Raw genomic sequence first — 11,468 nt, forward strand, 5'->3', positions numbered from 1 at the left:
TTATCTGTATTCTTGAGCTTAGGAAGGAATAGTAATAATGTGTATAATAATCTAAGGGGGGCGAAATGAGTTCTTTTTCAAAACTTCATTATAATGACAAATTTGAAATGCAATGCATTTTCTATTAGTATGGTATGGTAGTGGTTGCCGTGGTATTCTGAAATTTCCTGAAGTATACAATAAAATTAATACAATGCAATCTATTGTTTCTTGCCTTAATGCAAAACTGTTCTTTCCTTTTTCTGGTTTACATCCTCCTAGAGAAGGCACAATTCCAGCAAATACTAAAGCATATTCTCCTTCAACTCCCACAAATGCAGGAATTCAAGTTCCCCTTTGTGCTGTGGTTGTATGTTCTGTATTAAGAGATGGGGAGCATATGGTGCCAGCAAGACGGAGTTATCATTGGTCTGGAATTTACAACAAAACTCATTAATATCTGGAGAAAATGCATGCAACATCTTTGTCTTCCTTTTTTCTTTATTTGATCCATCTTCTAGCCTTTAATTTGAATGCTTGCTCTTTCAACACGAGTGAAAAGATCCAACAAAATATTTTATCTGTATCATTATTCAAAAGGAAGGTGAATGAATGAGTTGCATATATTGGAAGCTCTACTTTGTTCATATAACTTCCTTGAAAGGCTCCGTCTTACTATTTCCCAGCTATTACTCTGTGCAGGTGACTAACTTACATGTGATTGACTGTGAGCAAACCAACACTTACTGCAGAAATAATTTGCTGTCCTAAAGGTGGCACCATGCACAACTTTCCCCAAGCTAACCAAGTTTGAATCTGGCACAGGAGCTGAGCAGAAACTGTAGTAAAGGGAGGGTATCGGTGCTGAAAAAGACCTGCCCCAGTTAGATGTAAGCTTTATCCCTCATAAAAGAGGGCAAGCAAGCAAAGATTCTATGTGAAAATCTTAATGCACATCTTATACTGAAGATCTTACATTTAGAAGGCATTCTCTTAAGATACCATGTTCCCATACCATTTAGGGCTCCATGTATCTATAGCCAAAGACAAAGCATAGAACCAAATCTTTACTGACAGCTGTCATTCCCCAGTGGGGGGGGGGGAAGCTTGCAAGAAAGTGATTCTAGACCTCAAATTATGTTGGGGCAAAACTCTGCAGTAAATCCATGAAAGCCACTGGTGACTTAGTGGAAATACCAATATGACTAAAATTCAAAACACACTTGTCTCAGTAGGATTACTTTGTAACAAAATGGTTTGAGACATCTGCATAAAACATCCGCTGAATTAATGTAAGCATGCAATTGTTCTCACTAAGAAATGCATAAAATTGCCTTTAATAAGTGCATGATCAACATGAGCTGTGAATAATTTGAAAATAATTAGGGTTATTTTATCAGTGCAGGTTATGGATAGAATACACAATGGTTCTGCCTGTGATCAGCCATACTAAATCAATATTTTTGCTATTTATCATGCCACATTAGACTTTGGTTTCTGACCACCACCACCCAATTTCTCTATAACCAAGCTAGGCTCAACCTTTAGCTGTCTCACTATCATCATCCTGTGTTATATTAGCATAAACAGCAATCAGTCGTTCTGACTGAGAAGGGGTTGACTTAATCCAAATGACCCTGACTAGGACCGAAAGGGCAAGTCATTAACACCACACATATTCTTCTCAAAGCTTTTGCCGTCTCTGTACCGGTAATATGTGATTGTCAATATTTTCTGACCTTATACAAGTGTGATTTGTTTCAAGTTTGCTGACTTTGGAGGACTAAAAGAAAAGGGGGAAAGTGTTGTCCTTTGCCTTAACGCTTGCTTGATTAATCAATGGACTAACATTGGCCACGTTAAATGCTTTTCATCTGGGTCTTTATGCCAGTTTGAAAGCTCAAATATTTTTTATATTATTGTGTGTGTGTGTGTGTGTGTGTGTGTGTGAAAGAAGAGAGAGAGAGAGAGACTTTTAAAAAAACCACTTTGGTTTGTTTGCTTGCCTGTCCTCATAATTATTTATTCACTTGAGTGTTTAATTTGTTCAGTATTGCTGGCATTTACCTTTTTGCCAGCAGGTTTAATTAACAACAAATACTCAAGGAGTCACTTATATACCAAGAACCCTTTTATTCCGCAAGGAAGAAGTCATGTTTGGCAGTCTTCTAGCTGTGAAGGTTTTTCTAAAGCACTGAAGATGTCAGTTGTATCTAAGATCTGAACTATCCAGGAAAGACATCTTGGTTATTGTGGATAGGTCAATGAAAATGATGTGAAGGCAAATTCTGTGCTGGAAACTATTAGTAAGGTGGGGAGTTCTTTATAGAGGTTTAGAATATGATAAATGACATTGAGAAAGTGGAAAAAGAAGGGTTTTTCTCTCACAATACTTGAACTCATAAAAAACCCCTGATTAGCAAGAGATTCATAACAGGCAGGTAACAACTACATGGCTTCTCCCAAAGAATCCAGGGAATTGTAGTTTGTTAAGAGTGAGGGGGGGACGTGGGTGGCACTGTGGGTTAAACCACAGAGCCTAGGACTTGCTGATCAGAAGGTCGGCGGTTCGAATCCCCGTGATGGGGTGAGCTCCCGTTGCTCAGTCCCTGCTCCTGCCAACCTAGCAGTTCGAAAGCACATCAAAGTGCAAGTAGGTAAATAGGTACCACTCCAGCAGAAAGGTAAACAGCATTTCCGTGCACTGCTCTGGTTCGCCAGAAGTGGCTTAGTCATGCTGGCCACATGACCCGGAAGCTGTACGCCGGCTCCCTCAGCCAATAAAGCAAGATGAGCGCCGCAACCCCAGAGTCAGCCACGACTGGACCTAATGGTCAGGGGTCCCTTTACCTTTAAGAGTGAGGGTAAACTGAAGTTCCCAGGATTCTTTGGCGGAAGCTGTGACTGTTAGCACACTATAAATTTGCTTTAAGCATATTGTGTGCATGTGAGCACGGTGTAAAATAAATCCATGGATTTCATTGCCATGAGATGTGTTGATCGTCACTAGCTTAGACAACTTTAAAATGAATTCAATGGATTCATGGAGAACCCATCTGTCCGTTGCTATTAGTCATGATTTCTGTATGCAACTCTGGGCTTTCCTGTTGCCAGAAGGTTCATTAATGTGACTGATTGCCAGCTGCTAGGAGGCAACTTCCTGTTGATCCTGTTGTTACCAAGTGGCTCCATTCAGATGGAACTCTCTACATGCCGCAGGACTCTGTGTGGGTTTGTGTGAGCAATAAGAGCCTCCTGGCAGTAGATCAAGGCATGCCCTTATGCTTTTAATAAGTGTTGTTCACACCACAACCCAGCCACACTAACAGTAGTTTGGGATTGCTTAACTGATTCTCTGGAACCTTGTGCCATCTCTGTTGCAAGCAACACCTTTCAGTTGGTCATTAATCACCTCTTGGGAATGAATAGCCAGACAGCCCGCATATCATGCCTCGATTAAATTCAGCATCCGTTTTTGCATTTCTACAGAGGCCAGAGCTCATCCCCCTTTCGGCAATATTTGAGGGATGGAGACACCCCAACAGCTTTGCATTAGCATTGTGGCATGACAATTAATTGGGTACCTTGCTATTCACTTATGTGCCTAACTAAATAATACAGTTTAGAATGAGGATCTCACCTGAAGATAGGCAGAGATTTGTCTCATTCTTCTCAGAAGGTACCATTTCAGCCAAGTTTGCGGACAGTGCTAAAAGCACTGCTGTGATTAACCCAACATACATATTTATTATTAACATTTCTGATAAATTAAGGGTGGGGCACCTGTTTTTTGCTTGTAGTATGCTGTGTTACAAATTTTTCATTTTGATTCTTCCTCTTAGAAGCAGAGGACTCTACGAGTTGGGCATGTGCACAGATTTTCAAGAAAGCAGCATGAAGACATCTGCTTTGCCAAAATATATTAGATGATCTATTCTGGTTTGTCACAGTGAGCTTTGATGTGAGTTTTCAGAGAAGTGAACATCAGAAGACTCCCATATTGTTGAGGTAAAAATGCTGAAAAAGAACCAGAGGCAATATATGGATTCTTTAACACAAAAAGGCCCATATTATTTAAACACCAGCTGTAATAATTGGAGACCCAACATATTGTGTTACCCTCATTAGATGGAATCAGAATAAACAACTGATTATAGCAAAACCAAATTTAAACATATTCCCCAAACCTTCTATTAAGGAGTAGACTATAGATTAAAGACCTGAATATTTGTTTCATATTTCAATCACTTTGGTTAAAAATAGTCAACCAACTGCTGTGCTGTACTCAAACTCAGTATCAGCATATGCTAGGCCATCTGTTAGCTCAAAGCATTGTGTTGTACACAACACAATACTCATTCTGCAGATTGTGTAGCCATAACATTGGCATAGCTATAAGGCATGATGATCAGGACATTCTCTGTTATTGTAGTGGGGACTGTAGAGAGACTAAAACACTCAGCAGGCTACAAACTGCTTTATTTTAAAGAGAGAGAGATGTTCGCCTAAATGGCTTAGCTCAGCCTGGCCAGAATCGCCAGCATTTGGCTCCATCTCTTCTTGAAGTCTATTCATCAGCAGCTGTCCTACTTGGATGCTTTAGCTGCGATTCCTGCATTGCAGGGGATTGGACGAGAATTTCCTTGGGGTTCCTTCCAACTCTACAATTCTATGATCATATGTGTGCACCTGGGAAGCAGATGAAGCCCTTCCATCAGGCTAGTGAGGACCAAGTACTATTTGGGCCCTCCTTCATCAGAACTGTCATAGGCTACAGTCTTGGTACCTGAATATGCTTATTTTCCTTTCACTTTCCACCCACCCTGGAATAAATAATAGACGAGAAAACTATTCCAGCAGTAACAATGTACATGATTAGCATTGAAGTAAACACGGGACATGGGAAAACAATATTGCTTTTTAAAAATGCAATTAATGTTTAATAGAACATATTCATTTTCATGAAGTATCCAAAAAGTCTGTGATCATAGGCTGGGATCGGATCTCATGGTTATCCGGTTCAATACCCTAAACCGTATATAGGATCCAGACCTAAAATATCACTGAGTTTCTGGAGATGCTATCACATCCCAGCCTACAAATAACCCATCCACCACTAGGTTTTTGTTTTCCTGACAAATGAAAAATAAAATAGAACAGGGCTTTAAAGGGAATGACGTCTGGTGACAGCAGATGCTCCAGCTACACAAGTTTTTGCACAGAGGTCCTTGTTCTACCTTCCAGCCATCCCTACTCCAGTCTTATCTGGATTCAATTACATTGGCCTACACGAATTCCAAGTCAAGGTCAGATGTTGAGGAGAAAGTTGGTTGGTCAAAATCATTGTAGAATCTTCATTCCAACTGTCCTTTTTTCAAGCAGATCTACGTACACTGAATAGAAAGGAGGAGGAGGAGGAGGAGGAGGAGGAGGAGAAGAGTTTGGATTTGATATCCTGCTTTATCACTACCCGAAGGAGTCTCAAAGCGGCAAACATTCTCCTTTCCCTTCCTCCCCCACAACGAACACTCTGTGAGGTGAGTGGGGCTGAGAGACTTCAGAGAAGTGTGACTAGCCCAAGGTCACCCAGCAGCTGCATGTGGAGAAGCGGAGACACGAACCCGGTTTCCCAGATTACGAGTCTACCGCTCTTAACCACTATACCACACTGGCTGCCCTACACAGGAAGCTGCCCTATAAAGAGTCCATAGGCCCATTTAGCTCAGTAATGCCTCTTCTGACTTGCAGTAGCTCTTCCGGATTTCAGACAGGGAATCTTTCCCAGGCTTACCAGGAGATGCTCGACCATTCAGCTACATCCCTTCCTTCATCCATCAGCAATATTCATAGGAATTAGGGGTGCCATCTCGCCCTCAGGATTGTGGCTGCCCACCAAAACAACATGGAAGTTGTGGCAGCCAGCAGTAATTCTTCTTCTCCCTCTCCACAGCCAGCAAGGCACCCTTTTCTGCAGGGAGGGGCTCAGACTCTGCCTCTGTCCAGACCCTCACCCCAGAAAAGGGTGCCTCACTCGCTGGCTGAACTGCTTCTCTCTTGAAGACATCACACTTTTCTAATTGATTTTGTGGGTGCCTGGCCCCCACAATTATATTATTGTGGGTGCCCAAGCACCCACGCCCCCCTGGAGTTGGCTCCTATGATAGGAATTAATAGTTTGGAGTAACTGGGAAATTTGCCAGAGAAGCTGTGTCACTATTTTGGTCTTGACATAAAGGTGCTACAGACTTTAAGGCCTACAGGTTTCTAAACCTCTCAAAGTGGACACTACGGTAAACAAAGATGCCAGCTTAATGTGGGTGGCTTTTATTGACCAGCTTAGACCTTTGGTTCCACTTGCCATCACCTTTGTATCTGAAAGGACAACTGTGAAGCCATACTGGGTAACTGTTAGATCATGGCTGACTTTCTGAAGGGTGAGGCAAGCTTGTTGCAGTGGGCTTGCTGCCTTGGAATTGAGCACAGTCAATGTACAAAAGACAACAACAAAGCTTTTTGAAAGAATATTTGCTGAAGTCAATCCAGCCTTTGTAATTATTTGCAGTCAACGTGTTGTGTTTTACCGAGCAAGGTCGCATTATCAAATAACAACAGACTTTATAAAAATGAAATTTTATTTCATTTGTTTAAGAGAAACCCCATTTACTGGGGGATAGTTCCGTTCTGAAATGCAAGAGAATTTATGTTAGTGTTACGCTACCATTTCTGGCCGAGCATTAATTTGTGTTTGTTTGTCGAGTGTTTGCTTATAATTATTGTAGTGTCATTCTCCAAAAGTATTCAAAAGCCCAACACGAAGGTGCTAAAGCCTGATAAGGAGGTGATCTCACTCTTTCTGTTCAGCAAACATATCCACCATTTGCAAAAAGCATTATGCCTAGTAATTTCCAGACTAACCTCTCTCCTGACACACACAAGCTATACTTCACAGTCTACTGAACAGCACAGTTCGAAAATTGATTAAAAACCCTAATTATTGTAACAGGACTATAATAATGATTGATAGGACAAAGAGTGGCAATCATGAGAGAGAAACTGTTCTCAAAATGTTCTGTAATCCAGGGGGGGAAATTCAAACATAATTTGTGGGGGGGAACCTCTTCATTTTAAATTACACACTTTAGAATCCAAAAAGAAAAGAATAAGGGGAGGATGGTTGGTTGCCATTTTTATTTTATTTTAATGGTAGTTTGATCTGAATGGGATTATTTATCTTTTTTTGTTTAAGTGCATGAGTTCTTTTGTTGCACTTAGACAAAGGAACAATGGTGATTGCTACAATACTCACTTCAGGTTTTGGAAAATAATGTGCTGCACAGTTTGGGAAGGAGACACCTGCCAGCTAAAGGCAGGAGGAAGCCAAAATTTTAGAGGCAGGTTGTCGCTTTAATTTAGAGAGAGGCTGCCAATGAGTGAAGAGGTTTAGCCTGGATTAGCTAATTCCGAGTGCAGGTTTGGCGGGTGCAATAGTGGCTCCCTAGGAATCTGATGCTGGATCAGTGGTTTTGCTGCCTGTTTAATAAACATCTGTTTTGCTTCCAGTGGACAAGCTTGTACATCTATACTAACAAATATTATGCACACATCATAAGTCTCCAGCATTCTGTAATCAAAACACAGCTAAATCTTGCCATGCTGCTGCTGGACTTCTCATTGTTTTGGGAACTGGGGAATGTGTAGCAAAATCTACAGCTGAGAACTCTGGGGAGTGGCATGAAATACTCTTAGAATCTTAAAAGTGAGCAATGGCTTCATATTTTTTTCTGCTTCCTTTCTATTTATGAGACTAGATTTCCGTATTTATCTTTCTCACTGAAGACAGTAATTAGCAAGTCTCTTTGTACAGGGGTGACTTTGTTGGCGGCCTGCTAACAGTATCACATCCGAGATCTCTTGATAGTAAATGACTTTGACTATAAGGGGAGGGGGGATGACTGGCTTTTCTTTTAGAATTAACCTTATCTCAATAAACTGAGGTTGTTGCATGCAGTATATAGCAGTGAAGAAGCACAGTCTCCACTGATTTTAATAAAAGAAAAAAGCAGTACCATTTCTGATGTGTTTCAAATTCTCTGCTGCTAGGTAAGAAAATACCTGAAGTCAGATTCTCTTTTTCCCTTCCCCTGAGCTATCATTTTTATTCTGGGATTCCAAGCTCTATAGCAATATTTTTCCAGAACTAGGCAATATTTTGCTAGTATATCATATGGGTTCATTCCTACTCACAATAATGTTGCAAATTGCACAGGATAAGAGAAACTGCACTTTACATCTTTTAGGTGTAAACTGGAGATGTTTTTAAAAAGTTTACATCTTAAAATAATTCTCTGTGTGAACAAAATAGGCATTTATGAGCCATGCATTATGCTGCTACACTCCTTGGAGAGCAAGGATTAAAAGTGGCTTCCTGTTGCATGTTCAGTGGTGCCCTTTTTGGGCGTTCTGCTTGTCCAATCACACAAGGGGTGGTAACATCCTGCCGAACCCTGCCACCTCTTGGCACATCACTTCCTCCATCTTTTAAAGCCCTCCATGAATTGGAAGCTGAATGTATGAAGTGGAGAGGAAAATTACTGTGTGATTGAGGACAAGTTTTGGATTGCGTGGGAATTCCTCACAGGTACAGGAGACTCCTGCCTTTGAATTTTGTTGATGGCTGGGAAAAATAAAAGGATGTAATGAAGGGCCCGGGAGACTGGCAACATGCCTCAGACGCTCCCTTGTGTGATTGTCATTTTGTGTGCCCAAGAATAGTGCATGGAAAGGGCATCTGAGGTAAAAGCCACAGGTTTGTTGCTGGGTGACACTAAGATGGAGGAGCTGTGGTTCTGGCCACATTCCATAGCATTCCTCTCCCAGTTCATTCAAATGAAAACACAGGTGAGCTGGAGAAGGAGCAGCTGGATGTAGCAGATGTGAAACATGAATCAGATGCCCAGAGTGACCATATAAAAGGCAAGACGCAGGAGTGTTGGAGAAGAGGCCCCTGGAAATTCATGACTGGGATGCAAAAGATGCTAGAAGAGGGGAAAGGAAAAGACTAGGAACAAAACTTGACTGGCTGCAATTAGAGCCAGAGAGGAAAGGGTTTTAGTAAGGGAAAACTGAGGAACAGTGTGGGCCCTTCAGGTTTAGGTAGGAAATTTAGGGTTGCCATATTTCAAAAAGTAAAAAAAACCAGGACAGGTTTTTTGGTTTTTTAAGGAAAACCCGAAAGTTGTTGAGCAGCCCTAGAGATGTATGGCAGCCCTAGGAAATTAAGAAGGGATCCTGTGTTGAAGAGGGGATTTCCAAGCCCTAGAGGTAAGGGTCCTACCAGCCAGTCTCTGAGACCAGCTGGGGTTCTGAGGATCCTAGGGACCTAAAGAGGGAGACTTTGATGCTGGGTAATGTCTCAAATGTCCTGAAGTCTGTGAGCCTCTTCGCTACATTCTGTTTTTCATGTTTAAGGAGGTTTTACAAGCACAATGTGCAAATTGTGAGGAACAATGCAGCCTCATGAAGCAGGGATTTCATCCTTTGCATAGACACAAATAGGACATCAGCATCAAACATAAAAGAAGAAAAGCTGTAAACTTTCATGTTCTTTCCCCTTTTTACGTTTTTATTGAAAGTTTAAAAGTACATACTTATATGTGCACTGAACATGGTGAGACATAAAGAAAGAAAGAAAAGGAATAAGAGAAACAGCACCCATGTAGAAGGGAAAGTAAGGGGGGGGATGACGACCCAAAACTGTATACTTTACAAAGTTGTTATTGTAATTCACCTGATCTTAACCTATTACAGTATTTATAATGGATTCCAAATATCATTGAATTTGTCCGTGGAAAGTCTGCGTTTATATGCAAGTTATTATATGTTGCGAGTTTGTATAAGTCTTCAATTCAATCCTAGAAGGGAGCCACATCTTTATTTTTACAATTCATCAGTATCAGTCTTTTTGCTGTGGTAAGGGCGCGGAAAGTCCATTCATATTGTCCTTTTGCAAGGTTCCATCTGCTGGGTATATAATTCAAAAGGATATTTTGCTCTGTAAATGTAAGATTATTCCGTACAGTACTGTTGATAGTTTCAGTTACCTTCTGCCAAAAATCTTTCAATATAGGACAAAGAAAATACATGTTTTAGGGAAGCATTATCCCTATTGCATCTCCAACCATTAGATACCTTAGACAACCCTTTTTTAAACAAACATAACGGGGTCCGGTATATTCTAAATATTATTTTTTGGCATATGAGCCTCAATTTAAGGTCCAGAGATGCCCTTGTTGTAGCACTTAAAACAGTTTCTCACTGTGTGGTCGAAATTGAGATCTCTAATTCTTTATTCCACTCCTCCCTCAAATTGGTATATCAAATTGGTTTGCTAGTAACAAAGACTTATACATGTTGCTGGCCGGATTTTGTTGTTGTTGTTGTTGTTGTTGTTGTTGTTGTTGTTGTTGTGTAAGAATTAATAAACTGCTTCAATATCTCTGGGGTCTCTGAGGCGGTAAAAGCTGCTGTCCATAGCTGGTGGTTTCCAAGTTTTTATCTGGAGATATTGCCATTAGCATTTGTAGGTATTATATATTTGTCTCTTAAAATGGAATATGTACAAAAATCCTCTTTGTTCGTCAGTTCATCTAACATTAATATATTCAAATTCATCCGCCTCTTCCATACAACAATTTCTTTTCCAATTGAAATGGTGGGACATGGGTCATTTGCTACTAAGGAGAAGACTTCACAAGACCTTGAACTGATTTCAAATAATCACTGGTTGTAAAGGGAAAGCAGGGAAGAAATGGGTGGCAGTGGACCAGCAGAGCTTATAGGAAAGTCCTATCAACCCTAGTAGAAAAAAAGATGCTCCAGACATTGCTTATTGCCGAGTAAAACCATTTTTCCTCTTAGGGAAGGCAAAAGGAGAGTGGTAGAAATAAAGTTGTGTGAGCTCCAGTTTGACTTGGGCTCTACTTAAAGGGGGATGTAAATGGTGAAATTAAGGCTGTTTTATTTGACTAGGGTGGCAAGGAGGCTCACATTTTGGACTGCTCATCCCATCTTTTAATTGAATCCTGATTTGTATAGAACTTTACCAGCATTGTAACTATTGGGGGAGGGGGAAGAGTCATTTGGCTTCATGTTACATTACTATAATAATCATATTTAAGTCCCAGTCACTTCCATCTGCTGATTGACATTGTTAGTCTCCTTGTTAGTACGAACTGCAAGGAGCTGCTTGCCAATCCTTTTACTAGATAACATTTTAACAGGGTTTAAACTTGGGACCATTTGACACAATGCATGTGCCCTACCAGGGTTCAAAATGCCCTTGGTATCATTCTCCATAGTGAGCCAAGGCACAGATCTCTACCCCTTGCCAGAGTTTAGGGTTCAGAGTCCACCAGTGATTTCTTTGTATATTATAAAAATAATTGCTCTGTAACATTTCAGGACTATCAGCCTGGAAACTTTCAAGGGAA

The sequence above is a fragment of the Podarcis vaucheri genome (assembly GCF_965113315.1).
Source record: "Podarcis vaucheri genome assembly, chromosome: 10".
NCBI classification, from domain to species: Eukaryota; Metazoa; Chordata; class Lepidosauria; order Squamata; family Lacertidae; genus Podarcis; species Podarcis vaucheri.